Below are 21,554 nucleotides of genomic sequence, written 5' to 3'. Positions count from 1 at the left end.
CATTGCACAGCCCACCCCTCCCGCTCCCTCCCACAAATCATTCTGAGACATCCACGAATGGAAGTCCCAGCTATGGAGATAGGCAACTTTGCTACGAAGGCACCATTAACTCTTCATCTCTAAACCCTTCTACACTCCTAACATCTCTACCTAATTGTAAATTCAGTTTTCAGGTTAAACTCCAGTTCAGAACTTGTCAATTGTAAATTACCTCTCTTCTACTGTTTCCCAGTTCTGCCATGGCATTATGATTTTTCCTATCAGCTGGGCTTGACGCTTAGAAATCTTTTGTCTCACACCCATGCAGGTCTAAGATCTACCTCCTCAATATCTTACACAGCCCTTCCTATAATTGAAGGTTACTACCATCTGCTGTGCCACGGGCCGTCATGACCCCTCGCTTGGATTTCAGCAGTAACCTCCTGTTTCCCATCCCATCTCGATCGCTTTCTCCTTCTATCCACCCCATATCTCTCTGCCACATTGATTTTTTTTCTAAAGCTCAGCTCTGAAACTGTCAGTGTTTCCCTGTTGCTGCCAAAATAAATACAAATCCTCAGATCCCCATTCAAGCCCCACCCAATTCCATTTCTCACCCCTGATCTCCCTGTGTAGCATCTTCTATGGATAACTGCAGTAAAGTGCTTCTACACACTATTTCCCTCTGACTTTTCCATCTTCATCCCTTTGCCTCTACTGTCATTTGAATCCTACATATCATCCAAGGCTTATTTCAAATCTTATCTGCTCCATAAAGTGACTTGCTGGTGACCCCTTCCTTGAGGGATCTTTTCTCAGCCTCTTATCATATACCTCTCTTGTGGCATTTATCTAGATACTTACAGGTTGGTTTCTTTTTTTTTCTCATATAGCGGATATGAATTTACAACTCCAAATACTGATGATCAATAAATGGCAATTCAAAGATCATATTATATCTGACTCCAAGTCCCAATACCTCCAGATTAGCAGATGAGCATACCTCAGTCTTCCCTAGGTATGAATGAGAATTTATGAAGCTCACATGGTATCCCACTGAGCTCATCATTTGCTTTCATTACCCAAGTCTTCACTATTCCTTGAATGGAGCCTGCTGGCTGGGACATACCCTCTCTCCATGGTCCACTCTTCCCCTCTAAGCTCTGTCCTCCCACTTATGGTGCTGTTGGAAGGAGCGGCAGTCTCCTGCTACCTATGGATCCAGCTGAATTCTATTTCCTTTCCACTTGAGGGATATTCTTCCCCTCTCTTGACCCTCAAAGACACTCCTTTTGTTCTGCCTCTCCTTAATGGATACTGAATATTTTCACAAGTCATACCACCTTTCCAAAGACAGAAGGACAGATTGCCTTCCTGTATTTCTGCTTTCTGCCCTGAAACACAAACCTCCCTGAAGCAAAGGAGCACTCCTTTTAGCCTGAGGGAGACTCTGCAAAGTCACAGAGAGCAAACACACGTTCTTATCTCAATAAGGAATCCAGCCGCACTTGTCCAAGTTTTCTGGTGACAGCAGTAGTCTTACTCATGTTTCTATCCTTTATAGCCTGTGCACATTGCAAAGGTATCTGGCTTAATAAATAGGCAGAACTCAAGAAAATTCAATCAGGAAATGTCCATTTTTTCTTTGTCTTGTTTTTCCTCTCTTACTACCATCAAACATCCTATTGGTTCTCCTTTCTCTGCCTTTGGACAATACCTCAGGCAGATCCCTTAGCTTTACCTGTCACTTCCAAGTATTAGGACACTATTATTTCAGTAATTAGGAAATCCATATCAATCTAATGTCAAACTTCTGCTCTCTGGGACTTCCCTGGTGGCACAGTGGTTAAGAATCCTCCTGCCAGTGCAGGGGACACAGGTTCGAGCCCTGGTCCGGGAAGATCCCACATGCCACGGAGCAACTAAGCCCGTGCACCACAATTACTGAGCCTGTGCTCTAGAGCCCGTGCTCTGCAACGAGAGGCCACTGCAATGAGAAGTCCACGCACCGCGATGAAGAGTAGCCCCTTCTAAAAGCAACTAGAGAAAGCCCATGCGCAGCAATGAAGACCCAACACAGCCAAAAATAAATAAATAAATTTATTAAAAAAAAACCAAACTTCTGCTCTCTTCATCTAGTTCAAAGCTTCTTCCCTTTCCCCTGCCCATGCCCAGCCTATGCTCAGAACCCTGGATTTAGGGAGGGGACTGTGGTCTGTCCTTGCTTCATGTCCTCCCCAGGATGCTATTGACTCATCCACATTTGGAGCAAAGGGTGGAGGGGAAGAAGGATGATAGGAAAAGGGGCAAAATATTATTTCTCCAGTGCTGTTTGAGTATCTCTCTTGGCTGTTGAATGCCTTTTCTCTCGTGGAAAAAAGCCCAGGTGCTGGCTCAGTTTTCTTGTGAGGAACGTTTGTCAGCTCTTTGAAGGACACTCCCCATGCCCACTTCCATAATTCCACTCTGCTCTGTTCTCTGCTGCGTGTAATGCACTCTTTGGGTAGTTCCCACTCAGCTCTTCTGCTCAGCTGCTTTTCCTAGTATCCACTTGGCCCTCTAGAAAATATCATTCAGTCTTTCCTCACTTGTCCCCCGCCCCCTTGCTCCCACTGAAACCTGGAAGATCAGGCCACTCTCCTTGCCCTGCCATCAGAGGCCAACAGGGGCCACCTCTGTCTTCATCAGGCACACACCCAAACTCCTGTAGTCACATATAGGTTCTCGGCTCTGGTAGGAGAACTGGGGCACCTCATTGAGCATCTAGCTGGGGACTAGGTGAGCTGTCCCTTTCCCTTTGTGGCAGACACCACACTCTTGGCTCTGAGAGGTTCTCTGACTGCTTCCTTCACCTGACTGGAGGTAGAGGAATATTCCAGAGCCCATTCTCCTGACAGATCTATTCACAGAAAGCCTCTTTCCTCCAACAAATCCCTAGCCTTCTCTTAAACAAGCCAGAGGTGGGTGTTAGACTAAGGGCCACAAGATCACATTTGGTCACTCTTAACAAATCCTAAATAGCTGTGTCCAACGTCACTCTTTTTAGAACTTGTAGTACTCCTTAGCTATCGGTCTCAGCTTTGGATTTCAGCTGCAATTCTGAGGCAACAGAAATACCTGTTGAATTAAATAACCTTCAGACGCATTCATTTCTTTGGGTATATAAATGCAAAATAGTAATTAAAGAAAATGACTTGACAAAAAAAGCAAATGGCTTCATCCTTATAAACACATTCTGAGCACCAGTTGGATTAGGCAGGTTGTCTGTCTCCCATCCCCTTAGGATTGAAAAGGGGCCATTTGGGTGTCCTGCAGCCTCTTGAATAGCCTTTCTTTATCAATTATGGTAGACCTTTTCTTGATCATTTTAATTTACTCCATGGAAAATGTTGGTATAAGTAATTACATTTCAACTGCTTGGGGAACTTTTTCTTTTAATTTTTTTAAAAGTTGCAGTTCTTATGCAAAAATTAAGCTGCTTCTTATATTCAAGTACTGGTCCACTGGTTTCTGCCTTTCTGAACCTAGAAAAATGACCATCACATTCACTGATTTCCTACCCCTCCGTGGAAAAAAATAGTAACACAGTGTTCTAGAAAAACCTTTTGCATGAGAGAAAATAGTCTTCAGATTCAGGCAGAGCCTTCCTTACCATCCAAGCAGCTTGTAGGCTTGGGGAGCCCATAAAAGGAGAGGTCACAGGGATGGGTGGACAGTTGGGGTAGGACCCAGAGACAGGCCCTGAAAGGGCCTGGAATTTCACCTTGTGACCTGGAGGAAGTGCTTGTGTTTGCATTTGTAGCTTGTTTTTCTTTTAATCATTAAAAAAGAATCTTAACTTTGTCTGTGTTTCCTGGAACATGACCTATGGACCATCTATATCAGAATCAGCTTGGAGAGCCTGTTTAAATGCAGATGCCTGGATCCCACATAAGACTACAAATCAGGACCACAGCCTTGGGACCCTAGAATTTACATTTTCAGTAAGCCACCTACCTCTCAAGTTTGAGACTCCCTGTAGACTCTACTGTCCTCGTTGGCACAGACACTCTGAAGAGGCGTCAAACTCAGGGCTATTCATCGTCTTGAAGCAGAACCGCCGAAGCCCCCAGTTTCAACTTCCTCTCCTTCCTGACAACCTGTCTTCCCAAAATACAGGTGTGCTTTGTCCCCTACTAGTCCCTGATTCTTTTTCTCTTTTTTTTTCCATTTTCTTTTGTCTTCTCCTTTGCCATTCTTATTCATTGAGATCATAGTTGTGTTCAGTTAACCAGAGTCTTTAAGTTTCCATTTTTTAGGAAAGTTTTGCAGTTTGTCTCTCTCTGAATGAGTTACCCTCTGACCAAGGTTAACCTAAGATGTACTGCACATCTGCAAAATTTAAGAATACTTTTGGCCCCAAACTTGAGATACAGTTTCCAAGTCCTACAACATCTTCTGGGAAGTATGATCCCTTTATTTCAGTGATTCCTTCCCCACTAGTGAGATAGACTTTGCTCTGCCTGCCTTCTTTCATGGGAATAACATGATCATGGAAGAGCAGAACTAATGGGTAAGCTACCCCAAGTGTGTGTGGGGGGGGTGGGGGGGCCCTGTCCATATAAAAAATTGGAGCCTTCCCAAATCAGCTTGTTGGCATCATTCTGATGGACCAATCTCTTGTGATCCCGTGAAAGAAGCATTTGCTCACCAAGCTGCCCTTCTGGCATTGAAGCCTAGTGAGAGCATTCCAGGACCTCCCCACAGACCTGAGTCCAGGCTTACTGCCCAGATGGCATTGTACTTCAACCTTCACCAACTGAAACCCTGCAGGGCAAAGGAACCCAGAACCCCAAGACTGGGTATGGGCCTCACTCTAATGTTATGGCCTGCTGCTTCTATTCTAATGCTAGATACCATAGAAATTATGTCTCTTCCCTTCCCTTCTTTCTTTCTGTTTCTTTCTTTCTGTTTCTGTCTTCATCTCTCACACACAGTCAGTTTCTATTGTTCTCATGCAAGGTGCCTCACGCAGTTGCAAGCTCACTCTTCTCTTTCTCACACACCCTCACATTTGCTTTTTATGCTAGGTTTCATGAAGACAGGAGAGTGGTGGAAAAATGTGACAGGATAAAAAAGGTATGAGCTAATAAATGTAATAAACTTGGGGAAACAGCAAGGCCTGTTCGTTCAGATTCCACTTAGTGTCTTAGAGATAAGGATGTTCCTTTCCTCTGGGTTTAGGGAGGGCACCTCTCATGTAGAGTTTTATGTCCTGCTTCAAGGGAAGGTCAAAAATCTTTCTTGCACATGCCGTATCTCAAATTCCTTCAGCTTAAAAATAGATGATAAAAAAAAAATAGATGATATGTCAAGGTGTTAATACGTTGAACCCTGTCACAAGGGAGGAAGGAGTTTGTCTAGGGTCCTTACTTAGGCTGTGAAAGGTAATTAGAGCTTACTGGATATGGAATTATATAGAATTTATTTGGGGCAATTATATAAGAAACAGGGCACCTAAATGGAGGCAGTTGTTCCATCAGGAAACGTAGATGCTGATGCAGGAATGCTGCCGGCAGCAGTGCATGGGAGTCGCGGCAGTGGGGACATTGCCAAATGTACGGAGTGTGCTGGAGAACAAGATCATTCCAGTTTTCTATAGAAGCCCCCAGATTGGGGTATGCAAATTACAAAGCTATGGAAAGAAGGATTTGAGTTCTCCTTTTCCCGGCTGAAAATTTCTTGTTTCAATGCTGATGACATCGTTCATCAGCTAGGTCATTCCATAGAATAGCCAAAACCATCTGGACACAATCAGGGTATTCCGAAACCTGCACTCTTGGAGCACGGACAGTGTTCATGAGTCTTCTAATTGGCCGACCTGCCTGAGGTGCAAATGCATATGAAATATTAGCAGTGGAAAAGCATAGGTTACAGAGAATGTTTCCTTCTGCAGGGAATCGCTGACGGCACATCAATCTCTGATATCAGAGGCAGGGAAATATGTCCACCATAGAGTCGCAGAGTTTTTGAGTTAGTAGATTGAGGTCATTAGTTTTCACCTCTCAGTCAGTGAAGTATTTTCTAGAGCATGTCAATAATAATAATAACCACTAAATAATGAGGAGGTGATGGTACCGCATCTTTATGGAGCCCTTACTCTTAATTTACAGTCTCTATCATATCAGCAAGCTAGGTGCTATTTGCATCCCTCATTTCACCAAGAAGGAAACTGAAGCTGTTAAGTAAAGCAGTTTATCTCCAAGTCAATATGGTGAGCGAGTGGGAGAGCCGGGGTTGATATTAAAATATTTAACCACAGGTGTGGGCAAGGCATGAGCCAATGAGAACAGACAGTGGTCCCTGGAGGTCCCCTACTGGGCCAGGAATTAACTATTTAAGTAATTGGACCTGGAGGAGTGGAGCTGGGGGAAGGTTTCTGGGACACCCAGGTTTGCTGGGAGTGAGGATGGAGCGCACTTGGGTACTCAGGGAAGGAGTTATTTACCAGCCTTTTCACTTACTCTAAATGTCTTGGGAGATTACCTAGGATGGAGGAACAACGCTGACAAGAAATCTCATTCCATTCTTTGTTTATATCTGCTAGAGTAGTGATTCTTAATTTTTTTCATTTTTCTTTTTGAGTCTGAGGGTCTGAGATCCTTCTAAGAATCTAACAAAAGGAACAGACTATCTTTCTAGAAAACACACGTTGGTACGTGCACACATGCGTGAAACACACATGAAACATAATTTTGAATTCAAAGAGCCCTGGAATTAAGAATCAACCCTCCACATCGGTGCACCCATATATACTGACCCTCGTTTTGCCATTTTGCCACCCTTCCCAGCCCCGGCCTGGGTGGAACAGCCTCAGGTCTATGACATAACAGCTAAGGAAGGCAGGAACAAAGGAGGAATGACAGGAAATCTGTTCTTCCTATCCCAAGTTGAATAACTGAACAGTTTTCCATAGAAATATGTTTCTATCTGTTGATCATTTTCTAGATTATCATTAGGTCCATATTGCTGGTATCTTGTGAGTTAGCAGGTTGTGAGCTTGCATGGGGACAGAACCACTCATCTTCTTTCTCTGGGAAAATGTGTTTAATCTGTTCCAACCAAACAACCTCTGAATGAAGCTTTGGAACTTCTAAGTTGGGTTCTTAGTAAGTTGGGGACAGACTGTGCTCCATTTGTGAAAGAGGAGAAAATATCGTATTAGCCGTGTAATTGGGCTGCAAGCCCAAAGACTTAAAGGATGTACGTTATGGAAAGTACTATTTTTAATTTAAAGAATTGAAGGGCTTCCCTGGTGGCGCAGTGGTTGGGAGTCCGCCTGCTGATGCAGGGGACACGGATTCGTGCCCCAGTCTGGGAAGATCCCACATGCCGCGGAGCAACTGGGCCCATGAGCCATGGCCGCTGAGCCTGCACGTCCGGAGCCTGTGCTCCGCAACGGGAGAGGCCAGAGCAGTGAGAGGCCCGTGTACCGCAAAAAAAAAAAAAAAAAAAAAAAAATTGAAATATGTACCGCATGACATTAGGACTCTGTGTCTTTAAACCCCTTCATGTTCTCTGTGACCTAATGCATCACCGTGGTGTTGGTGAGCGTAGTGACAGCTGTGCTTTTTCCAGCTGGTAAGAATTTTTATGTAGACGTAGATTTTTTCTTAAAAAATCTTTTTGCAAGGCTGAATAGCCAGCTATTTTAATGATCTAAACCACCTAAAATTTCAGTACTTTGGATTCGATTTTGATGCATAGTGTTCTATAGAAAGCACAAGCAAAAATGTATAATTCATGAATGATGTGGTACATTCATGATTTATTTACAGCCCAGAACTCCTGGTAACTCAGAGAACATCAAACACCCTACACCCTGGCCTGCCATTTAAAGCAGCATCTAGGAAAAAAAAGGACATGACAGAACACAGGAGATGTACTGTTAACTTTATATAAGGCAATGAGTAAAACACCTAAATATTTGCCAAGAAATAAATTGAAAAATGATAGAAATAAAACATGGCTTTGAGAAAACCAGAAGTATCAGGAGATTGACTATTGGTACCATGAGAGAAGTTGTATATGCTATTATTTGTCACGGCCTTCTCTGTCTGCTTTTTCCTAATTAATTCTTCATCATATCTTGTGATTTTTTTCAGTCTTCCTGAGTATTCCTCTTTCCTAATAAAATTTTAACTACGAAAAAACCCTAAAATCCTTAGGATGGTTAGGAGAGGGACATAATTTTGTTAGTTTTCCAGCACAGTTACTAGTTCGTTGTTTCGCGAAACATTCTGTTACATATCACAGGTCCCTGTCACCCCTTACCAGCACTGGCATCATCCTTAGCCCGCAGATTCTCAGCTGGGAGGCTATTTCAGGCATGACTCCTCACTGGGTGGTGTGTTACATTAATCTGGAGTCACCCCGTTGATGATCAAAGAGTTGTGGGGCTGGCTAGGTGGGAGTAAGGATGACAAAGTGTCCTCTTCTGGTAAAATTATATATATATATATGTTTTACATCTTTATTGGAGTATAATTGCTTTACAATGGTGTGTTAGTTTCTGCTTTATAACAAAGTGAATCAGTTATACATATACATATGTTCCCATATCTCTTCCCTCTTGCATCTCCCTCCCTCCCACCCTCCCTATCCCACCCCTCTAGGTGGTCACAAAGCACCGAGCTGATCTCCCTGTGCTATGCAGCTGCTTCCCACTAGCTATCTGTTTTACGTTTGGTAGTGTATATATGTCCATGCCACTCTTTCACTTTGTCAGCACTTCCCCTTCCCCTTCCCCATATCCTCAAGTCCATTCTCTAGTAGGTCTGTCTTTATTCCTGTCTTACACCTAGGTTCTTCATGACATTTTTTTTCTTAAATTCCATATATATGTGTTAGCATACAGTATTTGTCTTTCTCTTTCTGACTTACTTCACTCTGTATGACAGACTCTAGGTCCATCCACCTCATTACAAATAGCTCAATTTCGTTTCTTTTTATGGCTGAGTAGTATTCCATTGTATATATGTGCCACATCTTCTTTATCCATTCATCTGATGATGGACACTTAGGTTGTTTCCATCTCCTGGCTATTGTAAATAGAGCTACAATGAACATTTTGGTACATGACTCTTTCTGAATTCTGGTTTTCTCAGGGTATATGCCCAGTAGTGGGATTGCTGGTAAAATTATATTTTCCTCTCCACAAAAAAGTGACTGTCTCTATTAAACTGGTAAAATGGTTAATAAAAAAAATTATTTTTAAATCCTCCATGAGTTTTCATAAAATGCAACTCCATGTGCACTGGAGACCTCAAGGCTGAAGGACACTCTCCACCTGGCCCCAGGCCCGGGGGACAGTGTATGTCCCCTGAGCTGGGGCAGGGATCAGATGGGAGGCCTAGCTACCCAGGCCTGGACTGACCCTTTCGTCACAGTTGAGGCGAATTCTCAGTGGTGGACAAGCTTTTGGTGAAACGTGAGTCGTTATGAGGGTTCATTTTCCTAGGGGTCATCAAGTTCTGCCTTCTCCAGAAACCCCCACGCCACCGTTACAGCACCTTTGTCTTTATTAACGATAAAACCCCAACTTTGACAAATCCCTGTTCCAGGAGGCATTGTGGGGTTGGAATCCTCACCATGGATCACCTCCTTCCACCTTTTGTACAGGTGGGATAGATGGAAATAATCACTCTCCCTGGGAGAGATACTTTGGCAGGTGGTCCTTAGCATGGATTTTACCTCTTTTTCTTCTCTTCAAATATAACTAATTCTTGTGGGAGTTTGTCTCAGTCAGCTCAGGCTGCTATAATAGTTGCTGTAGGGCTTCCCTGGTGGCGCAGTGGTTGAGAGTCTGCCTGCCGATGCAGAGGACATGGGTTCGTGCCCCGGTCTGGGAAGATCCCACATGCCGCAGAGCGGCTGGGCCCGTGAGCCATGGCTGTTGTGCCTGCGTGTGTGGAGACTGTGCTCCGCAACGGGAGAGGCCACAGCAGTGAGAGGCCCGCGTACTGCAAAAAAAAAAAAGTTGCCGTAGTTTGAGTGGCTTATAAGCAACAGGCATTTATTTCTCACAGTTCTGAAGGCTGGGAAGTCCAAGATGAAGGTGCCAGCAGATTCAGGGTCTCATGAGGGCAACTCCTCCTGCCTTGCAGGTGGTTGTCTTCGTACTGTGTCCTCACATGGCAGAAAGAGGGATCATCTCTCTTGTGTCTCTTCTTGTAAGGGCACTAATCCCATTCCTGAGAGCTCCACCCACATGACCTAATACCTCCCAAAGGCCCCACCTCCAATTACTACCGCATTGAGGATCAGGGCGTCAACATATCGACAGGGGAGGGGGCGGGGGTGATGCAAACATTCAATCCATATCAGAGTTTATTCCTAAGTAAAAAACAAACAAAATAAAAGAATAAAACAGGAACTTTGAAGAGCATAAGACACTCAGTGGGTTAAGGCCATGGGGAGAATGGGGGTCCTGGCTCCCCGTTGCAATTTGACCACCCTACACATTCACCCTCAAACCTGCTGCATTGTGAGCTGTAGTTGCCCCAGGGACCTAATAATTTTAAGGCTTTGCAGGAGGCATATTAGCCCATATGGGCAAGCAGAGTAGCATTTAGGGTGACATGTGAGGCAGGACTCCTTTTTCATGTCCAATTTTGCTATTTCCAAGCCTGTTGTTAGAGCACGATATGTGTGATGTCCACTACATCAGGTGCCAGGCTGAAGGCCTCTCAAGAGGATCATAAATGAAGGCAGAGCTCCATTAAGTATGTTGTAAAATAAACTGTTCTCCTACTTTTCCTCCCTTGGGTTTTTGAGTTAGTCTGTGTGATATTATTAGCATCTGTCTTACTTTCTCCTTTAGGACAAAGAATAAAGTCAGTTGCTTTAGAAGAAAGTATAAACATCTTGTCAAACAAAGAGGAAAATTGGGCTCTTTGGAATGGGCAGGCCCCGATTAAATAGGAAAAGGGGAAGCAGACCCCAAGTCATAGAAGCAAGGGTTACAGAATAGAATAAACTTTTCACTGGGGAAGTCTTGGACTCTGTATGGACACTGTCCCATAAACATCTCCCACAAGCCACACATACCACTGATCTAAATCCAGTGGGCAACCTAGATTATGATGCTTCTAGGGAGACTGAATCTATAGACACAACATTAACAAATGACCTATGAACAGACAAAATCCTGTGGACCAGCTTTGCTGTAAGTCCAGCTGAAACAGCAGTATCAGCAGTGATGGGGTCTCTGAGATCAACTGCCACTGCAAGGCTAGAAGTGGGGCATGGGGATGGGAGACTTTCTAAGAAATCAGCTTTTGCTAAGATGGGGTCCTCTTCTAAACCTCTGTCTAGAGCAAACTACCAGGATCAGAACCGGTCTCCTGCCATGACCTGTAGTAACCAGTGGGCAGCTCACCTAAAATGGGATTGAGCCTAGAGCATATCAGCCTCTGAGGTAACCCAGAGTGTGGGCCAGAGAAAAACAGCTAAACAAGCTGTTTATTTCAAAATTCTCAAATTGTCTAGTCTGCATAATAAGTACGGTACAGTGAACAAGGGGATTTATCCAGAGCTGGAATTGATCAGACATGAGTTGCACACAATGGCATATAGGTTTTCACTGGCACACTAAGCCCTCCTGGCTCATAGTTGCTCTCTGGAGTGTTGTGTTAAGGAGGATCCTGAGCCTGAATCTGAGCCCAGCAGGAAAGAGGACCATGATCAGTGGCAATATCTACCATGGACCAGGATCGGAAGAATAATGGCCATGTGCCATATACGTATCATCTCTGAACTACACACTGACAGTAATGCTCTGGGGCTGGAAGAGTAGGTTGGAATCTAGTCATGGAAAGCTTCAAATATCAGACTAAAGAGTCTGCCCTTTATTTTGTGGAATTTTGTGGTTCGTTTGGTCAGAGCAGTAGTTCTAAAAATATGGAATGTAAATGTCTTTAGCAGGATCCATTCTCTCCACCTGGCAGCAAGCCTCCACGGCTCCCTGTCCTCCTGAACATTCAGTCACATCTTACATTTAAATCACCTGAAGGTGTTTGAGTTTGCAGCCCTGTTGCAGGAATTAGAGAATCATTGATGGATTGTGAGCTGAAAAATGACATGCTCAGAACAGACTTTAGGAAGATTATTCTTGCAAACATATAAAAGACAGATTGGAGGGAAGGAAAAAGTAGAAGTTGCAATACCAGTTAAGAAGTTCCTGGAACCCTTCACGTAAGTTACGTAGACCTAAACTAGGACTATGGGAATAAAAAGAGTGAGCTAAGGGTTGTACAGAAGTGATACCGAGATGTAGATTGGGTGTAGTAGGTGGAAAGAAGAGAGACTTCAAAATAATGTCAAAGTTTAAACCTGAGGGCCTGGGTGAAGGCCCTCCATCTATTAATGGAGATCCCATTAATAGATACAGGGAATTCAAAGAGGAACAGCTTTAGGCTGGGATGTAGGAAGGAAGGAGATGAGTGGATGAATTGTAGAACCCAGTTATTTTTCTGATGATGCTACTGTAATATGGACTCACAACACAGCATTTTCCTGAGAAAACCTGTGAGTTAAACATGGTGTCTTGGGCTTCCCTGCTGGTGCAGTGGTTAAGAATACACCTGCCAATGCAGGGGACACGGGTTCGAGCCCTGGTCCGGGAAGATCCCACATGCTGTGAAGCAACTAAGCCCATGCGCCACAACTACTGAGCCTGCGCTCTAGAGCCCGTGAGCCACAACTACTGAGCCCATGTGCCACAACTACTGAAGCCCACATGCCTAGAGCCTGAGCTCTACAAGAGAAGCCACCACAATGAGAAGCCCGCGCACCGCAACAAAGAGTAGCCCCCGCTCGCCTCAACTAGAGAAAGCTGCATGCAGCAACGAAGACCCAATGCAGCCAGAAATAAATAAATAAATTTATAATAAACAAAACAAAATAATATGGTGTCTTGTCCTATTTTTTCCAAGACTAATGGAGGGAGTCCAATTTGGACAGCTGGCTGGGATCAAAGGTTTAGCCAGTGGCCATGGAATAGAGCCAAATTAGCTGGGATAGAATCTGTGCCCTTGACCAGAAGAGCAAAGGACTAACTGGTAATCAGCTTAGCCATTTCTGTTATACCATATAATCGGGTATCGGCTTCCTGTCCTCAGCTTCTTGCCAGCTGGATGGTCGCCTTGCCTTACCGCCTGACACAGCTTTGGGTAGATATCACACTGAACTTGTTTGATGCCTCACCTCTCTCGGTCAAGTGTGGGATTGATGGGGTGAGCACGATAGGGAGTGGGAAAGCATGGCTAGGCCAACAACAAGTGTGGGTACAGTCTTGCTGGATGCCTAGGATTGCACCTTGCGTGCCCATTGGGTCCAAGAGTCCTGCTTCATGATGCCAGATGTGGGGCTTGCTAGTGACACTTGCCGCACATCCCCCACCCAACATCTTGCCATCGATACTTGATGCCAAGACCCGTTCTCACCTGTTGAGTCCCGGTTCAGTTATCAGTTAATTTAGTGGCTTGGTATAACCTTTTTGTTGTTTTTTCATGCTTGTATAGATTGACTGGGGCTCAAGTGGATGTCTCATGGGACCTTCACACGTCTGTGGATGGGGCTAGAATATCCAAGATGCTTCATTCACATGTCTGGTTCCTTGGCAGGGACAGCTGGAAGATGGACTCAGCTGGGCTACTGATGGCTGGGTCTCTTCCTCTCACCATGCAGTCTCCGGTCTCTCCCTTTTTCATATGGCCTGCTCACATGGTCTCTCCATCAGGTAGCTGAATGTCTTACACGGTGCCCAGGGATTTCCAAAGCACAAAAGCAAAAGCTTCCATGCTTTCTGGTGACTTAAGCTCAGAACTGGCACACTGTCACTTCGGCCTTGTTGTGTTAAACTGAATCGTACAGCCAGCCTACGTTTAGAATGGGAAGGGACTTCTTAAGGATGTGAATATTGGGAGGTGCAATTCACTGGGGGGCGGGCATCTGATGGCTTCACATCTGTCTCTGAATGAAATCCTCTGAGGAGCTCTGGGAACTGTACCCCACACCCTCTGACCTCAACTCATCCTCTCTCCCTCCCTCCCCCACTTCTCTCTAGCTACACTGGCCCCTTGCTTTCCTTCAGCCTGGAAGAGGTGGGGGGAAAGTAGATATCAGGGAGGTGGTGGTGAGAGCCTGAGTGGGTCTTGCCAGACATGTAGGAATCATTTAGGAAGACAGTTAATGGTAAGGGAATCCCAAGAAAGGGTAGAACATTTAAGAGCACTGAGGATTGTGAAAATTGCCAATTGTGTGATTAGAACATAGAGTAGCTATTGGGGTATTACAGAAGATGAGGCTAAGAGACAAATTATGAAGGAAATTATGTGCCAAGCCAAAAAATTTCAGTTTGGTTCCCTAGATATTGAAGGGTTGTAAGCAGGAAGAACTTGATTAGATTTGCGTTTCAGAAAGAGCACTCTTTGGCAGTTTGGAAGATGCAAAGTTCGGGGGCCCATGAAAGATGATTAACTGATGATTTAGAAAATGGGTGGAGTAGAGATACTCATAATTGTCTTCTATCCGATCAGTGAATGAAAGATTCTTTGTAATATCCAGGCCCCATCCGTTCCTGTTGAGGTCCAGGAACTATCTCTTCATGCTCTTTCTCGTTAAATATGCTGTTCCCAGCTAATTTATATCTTCCACTGCAAGAAAAAGGTAGCAACACAGTTATGACTCAGATGTCGTGGCTTTCGCACGCTATTTCTGTAGAAACAATATAGATCTTTTTGCTCCTGCAGTTCCCTAAAATCAGTTATTTCGCACTGGTTGTATCATTACTCCTGATGTGGCAACATCCATCATGCTGCCTGTCATACTGGTTTCCAGTGATCCTCTCGGAAGTTGTTATTCTCTCAGAGATCATTATCATTGATCATGATCACAGATGCAAGTCTTTTCCAGGGGATGCAGGAAAATGTGAACAATAATTCATTTTCTGCTCATGTTAAATTTATTGTTCAGGATTTTATACCTTAAATGTAAAATAGCTCATATTCCAACCACGACTTCTTTTAAACTCTTTAGGCCATAATCACTGCATTCCTAGAATGTCCTCTTTTAACATTGAACACACTCTGAATTTCCACACCATCACCTTCAGTGAGGATGGGAGAGGAGGAGCCTGTGGATCTAATGGGAAGAGCACAGATCCATTTACTCAAGGAATGTCCATCCCTCATCTGGCAGGCCTTAAGACCTACCTGGGAGAACACGATGTCACCATATCAATCAGAGGAAAGAAAGGGCATTGATCAGAAGGCCTGCTGCTGCTGCACAGCAATGATCTCAAAGGCCTCGGAGGAGACAGGTGTGGTCGCTCCTGAGGACTCCCTGGTATGTGGTACGTCGCCTGCAAAAGGAGTGGGGTGACTGCCCTGGGTGCCAACAGCAAAGGTTAGAAGTAAAGGATTCCTGCTACCACTGTCAATACCCTTGGGTGCTTGAGACCAGAGATGTCACTGTAGTTGGAGCATGGACACTCAAGAGCCAATGCACAGGCCCGCAGATGCAGCTCAAGTCCAAAGATGGGCAGTGGACTATCAGTTGTCCAAAGCCCTGATTTTTTCTTATGTCTTTTGTGAGTGTCAGTAACCCCAAATCAGAATGTCAGCACTACTCTGACAACCCAATCTTAAACTATCTTGTGAAATAAATACTGCATTGGCCAATAGGAACAATCTGCTTGTCAGTCTGCACTCCTGGAACTGGGGCTTGGCCATGTGATCCCAGAAAAACCCCATAGGGGCAAGCTCCAGAGTTCCTTGGGACAACTGGTTGACCACCCATACCAGGCAGAGTTTCAGAGAGCACTCTGAAGAGGAGAAACAGGGACCAGGAACCATGCGGGCTAGGAAGTAACTTGCCTGGATGGCACTGCTGGACCCAGCCAGTCCCAGGCACTGAAGGGGACTTAGAAATGTGTTTTTAAAATTTATTTATTTTATTTATTTATTTTTTGCTGTGTTGGGTCTTCGTTGCTGCGCGCGGGCTCTCTCCAGCTGCAGGGAGCGGGGGCCACTCTTTGCTGCAGCGTGCGGGCCTCTCATTGCGGCGGCCTCTCTTGTTGCAGAGCTTGGGCTCTAGACACGTGGGCTTCAGTAGTTGTGGCTCGCGGGCTCTAGAGCACAGGCTCAGTAGTTGTGGCGCACGGGCTTAGTTGCTCCACGGCCTGTGGGATCCTCCTGGACGAGGGCTCGAACCCGTGTTCCCTGCATTGGCAGGCGGACTCTCAACCACTGTGCCACCAGGGAAGTCCTGGGACTTAGAAATTTTTGAGGAAAGCCCTCTAAAACATGAGGCCCACTTTGTGGCAAGGTGCCCTGCTTGCCCATGTCTAAGGGTGGTGCTCACGGTTTAAGGGGCATTGGACTGAATTGCTAGGGATTCATTTGAGAGACTCTTAGAAGAAGCTAAGGGAAATGATCCATAATAATGATTTCCAAACCCTTCTCCCCCCTCCCCTTCTCTTGAATATATATATATATATATATATATATATATATATATATATATATATATACTTTTTTTTTTTTCCAAACAGCTCTTACAGGGAACACCAGTGTGTAAACAGATACAAGCCCACATCATGGTGGTTGAAGTGGGTCATAAGGGCTCAGAATCAGGGGTACTGAACTCAGGGCTGATGGCTGAGTTCAGTACTCCTACCCCTGAGACACCTCTGTCTCTATGGAACACTAAGAAAACGATAGGCCTCCATGGAACACAGTTTGAAAACCACACATCTAAAGACTGTGCACACAGCCTGGTGGTTTAAGTCTGAATTGCTGCTCACTCTACTGTTAGTATTGTAGCCATCCACTAATATTTCCCACGTAGTGTTTTCTGATTGGCTTTGGAAGTTTGTTGAACTTAAAGCCACTTTAACTTTTTCAGTTTTCCTTTTTCCTCAGGAATTCAGTTCAAATCTTTATTAAGTCTTATAGTTCTCCCCTGCTTCCAACTGCCCTATATAAGACTATAAGGAAATTTTAGGTAAGGGAGTTGTTGTTGTTTATAGACAATTTATAAAAACTCCTCCCAAAAAGAAATACCAAAAGAGTAAAATAATCTACCCAAATCCTTACAACCAAATGAATTGGAGTGAAACATGGCAGTGAGTCTCCATACTTGTGCTTGGTTCTATGTGAAGGACGGTGTCCCTGCCATTTCATTTAAGGCCCACTTGGAAATGATTTATTTTCACTGGAAAGTCATCCAATTTTTTCTTCCAAAATCCCTTTATCAAATGGCTCCAGGAGGGTTTCACTGTTTTCTGGAGAAGAACAGTAAAGCTATTGTGCCTTAAACTGGAATGACTGACAGCAAAGCAGGTCGACCTTAGTGCCTTTGCACCACAGATAAAAGGGCTGCTTTGAAATTCTTGCCGTCCAGTTGACGGTATTTTCATTATTTCTGGAAGCCTAACACTGGAAACCTTTTAAAGGAGCAGGACTTTGTGTCCCACACCCAGGGTAAGTTAGCTGAAATAGTGCGCATTCTACCTCTCCTGAAGCTTCCAGAGGCTAAAGGCTGACGACCTACAAAAGTGACTTCACTAAAGATGTAGACGTGAAACCCAAATGGGTTGTAGGGATATCAGATCAAACCTGACCACTGAAGAAAATGTGGAATAACCGAGAGGAATCTCTATTTCAGGGGCCTGCAAGCTGAAGCCTGGCTAGAAATTGGGCAGAGGGTTGCAGAGAGTAGGAACCAGAACAGGGGCAGGGTCTCTTCCACTGGTGGATGGAGTAAGTTCATGAAAGAGAAACTGCCTTTTGAACACTTTTCTCTTTGAGTGCTTGCAAAGTGAGCTCTGTTGTTTCAGTCCCACGTCTTACCAATCCTTGAAATGGCGCCACTATGGGAGAATTGCTCAGACTTGCTCCAATTGTCCTCCTTCTCCCTCTACTGTCAACAGTGCCACCTGCAAGGTGCCTTCAAGTGGGGAAGGACACTTTATCAACCCACACATTTGAGCATCCATCAGGGCACAGTTCAGTGTCACCTCCTCTGAAGCCTCCTTGTTCCTTTTATTCAGAATTAAGCTGTGCTACCACCCTGAGCTTTAAATCTTAGCTTTACGCAGGATGCCTTGCACTTTATTATGTTGTGTATTTTAATGAAGTAATCCCTGTAGACACGAATCCTGTCTTATTTACACTCTGTTCTCTGTCAGCATCCACACCACACTTGTCTTTTCTGGATTTTCAGATCCTTGGTTGTTAGTTGAGAATGCCACATGCTTGGTAGATGTAAAAACAAATAAACATCGGTTTATTGGCCATTGCGATGACACTTTTTGTGGATTACCTCTCTATGTCTATTCCTCACTTTTCTTTTGAGTCACCTGGCTTTTTCATAATGGTTTGTAGGGTTACATATTCTGGATAACAATCCTTTGTCAGTTGTGAGTATTGCAAATATCTTCTCCCACTCTGTGGCTTCTCTTTTCATTCTCTCCATGGTGTCTTTTGGTGAAAAGAAATTCCTAATTTTATATAGTCCAATTCATCATTTTATTTACAGTTAGTGTGTCTCAAGAAATCTTTGCGTAGTCCCAAATCATAAGGGTAGTCTCCTAAATTTTCTTCTAGAAGCATTATTTTCCTTTTCATGTTAACTAGTCAATCAATCGTGATCAACTTTTTCTAGACAGCTCTCAAGGTCACCATCACTCAACCTAGTTCTATCAATACTTACAAATGCATAATAATGCCCTGTGTAAGTTCTCAAACATTTACCTCTAATACCTTAAAAGAGAATGTTAGTCAAGTTAGTTCATAAAGTTTTCTACACTTCACTGACTTCACTGGGTCCCTTCGAACACAGAGCTAGACTAAGAGAGGCAGAAAAGATGGTTTGTCAGAAAAAAAAACATCTTTGCTGTTAAACAGAGCCAGTTTTAAATCCCAGTGCAACTTCTTAGCTGTTTGTGACCTTGGGCAAATTACTTAACTGCTTTCAGCCTCGGTTTCCTGATCTGGAAGATGGGGATAGTAATAGCTAAGATGCTGGAATGTTTGCTACGTGCCAGAATCTATGCCAAGTGCTTCACCTGCGTGATCGCACGTAAGCCTCAAGGCAACCCTAATAGTTATGTACAGTTAATATTGTATTATGTCCTCTTACTGATGATAAAAAAGCCAAACAGTGAGTCAGTGGTGGATCCATGATTTAAATCTGGGTAGGCTGACCCCAGGGCTTACACATGTAAACACTGCACAAACGTCAATACTAAAAATCAAAAGCCCTGTTGTGACAATAAAATGAAATAAGCCATGTAGATGCTTAATTCAGTGTCTGGACCCTATTAAGTGCTTAATAAATATTAGAGTTTGTGAATACAATGATAATCAAGGAAGTAATTTGTATTATCCCCATTCCCAGGCACTTTGAAAGTTAGAGCTAGAATCGTCATTTGCTTTGGGAAATGACACGAAGAAATCTTTTGAGTTACATGTGAGAATATCATGAACATCATATGGTGGCATGACTGAGGTTAGAAATACTTAACTGATTACACAACCAGCATCATAATCTTAATGAATTGCTTAGTTTCCCTCCGTTCTGTCTTTCCTTCCTTTATTCTTTCACTCAGCAAATATTTATTGAGTGTTTAGTATGTGCCAGGCCCATTCTAGGAGCCAGTAACACAGCAGTGAACACAACAATCAAATTCTCTGCCCTGTGAGCTTACATTCTGACTGGGGAAGATAGACAATAAATAAACAGGTAACTATGTAATATTTAGTAAGTGCTCTGAAGGTACATAATGCAAATTAAAATAATAGAGAGTGAAGAGGCAGGGGGCAAAGGGGATTCATTTATGAAAAGGGAGTCCAGGGAAGGCTGCTTTGTTGAGGTAACATTTGAATAGACACCAAATGAAGTGAGGAGGAGAGCCACAAGGCTACTTGGGGACAGAGGATTGCAAGTGGAGGAAAGCAGTAATTTCAAAGGCCCTGAGGTGGGAGTGTATTAGAAATATTCAAGGAACAGCAAGGAGGCCAGTGTGACTGGAGTAGAGTGAGCATGGGAGTAAATGAGACCAGAGAGGTGTATTAGGCCAGATCATGGAAGGCCTTAGGGCCTTGGTAAGGGAGGGTATTGGTGAGAGGTAGTTTTACATAAGAGTTGAGAACATAGTTTCTGTCAGCAAATTCTCTAAGTTCAAATGCTAGCTTTACTGTTTATGTGACCTTGAGCATTTTATGGTACCTCTTTGTGTCTCATCTGTACACTTTCCTCATCTGTAAAACAGGTTTAACAATATTGAATTAAGCTTAAGCAAATTCTGGCAATTTTTTTTTTTGCATCTAGATAAAGAGCTGAAATTAAAGCATTTCTTTTTTGAACTTGTAATTTGTGGAAGGTGTTAAGCCTTTACTTGCATAAATACCAAAAATGGATTTTGTATTAACTGTATAGAGGATGGTGTTTCAGACTATTGTCATGAGATAATTGACAAAAGAGTATCAGTGGTAGTATGTCAGTAATTGGTGATAGTACTAATCATTAATTACAGTGGCTAATCAGTGATAGTATTTCAATCAACAAATGACTTTGCATGTTACCAGTGAGTTTCCAATGAGACTTGAGAATAGGTCTGAGTCTGAACACCTATGAGACTACATATCAGAATGAACTTTCTCCCAGACTCATTCAGAGTCTTTCATTAAGATGGGTCAAGTAATGGATATGAAGATGAATCTAGGCCATAAGGATATAGCCTATGAAGGAAGATAGGTTTTGCTAGTGTTCTAATATGCAATATAAGTAGATTTCCAGTCTAGACTCTTCTGAAAACAACACAAGCAGCGAAGTACATCAGGTCAAGATTTTAATTCAGAAATGGGGATGAGAATAAATATTTTGTAGGGTTGTTCTTGCTTATTGAAGGGTGACCTCGGGCTTCCCTGGTGGCGCAGTGGTTGAGAGTCCGCCTGCCGATGCAGGGGACGCAGGTTCGTGCCCCGGTCCGGGAGGACCCCACATGCCGCGGAGCGGCTGGGCCCGTGAGCCATGGCCGCTGAGCCTGCGCGTCCGGAGCCTGTGCTCTGCAACGGGAGAGGCCACAACAGTGAGAGGCCCACGTACCGAAAAAAAAAAAAAGGGTGACCTCTATTACAGAGTATGTGTTAAGATCTGACATATGTTTGGCAGTGCCGATGTCGTCAGCATCTTTGATTCACTTCCCAAAGTGAAGACAGAAACACAAGTGGAGAGGAAGTTGGGACTTATCTGGATTCCTTGCTTCCAAGTGCAATATCTACTGCATTTACATCTCTTACTGCCTCAGTCAGCCATTAGCCCAAGATTATTTTTTTCCTCCAGGGTGGTAAGTAAGCAAATGGCTTGAGCAGCAACCTCTATGCTAATTCTGAGGTAGAGGCTGACTGTGATTATGAGAAATCTTGTTCCATTTTCATTCATTCAACCATCACTTCATAAAACATCCACCATGCTGGCCCTGAGAATCTCAGAGTTCCACCATCACTGCTACCTTTGCTCTTCCCTCA

The sequence above is a fragment of the Delphinus delphis genome, chromosome 11 (assembly GCF_949987515.2).
Source record: "Delphinus delphis chromosome 11, mDelDel1.2, whole genome shotgun sequence".
Lineage (NCBI taxonomy): Eukaryota > Metazoa > Chordata > Mammalia > Artiodactyla > Delphinidae > Delphinus > Delphinus delphis.
Note: the sequence above shows the minus strand (reverse complement) of the source record.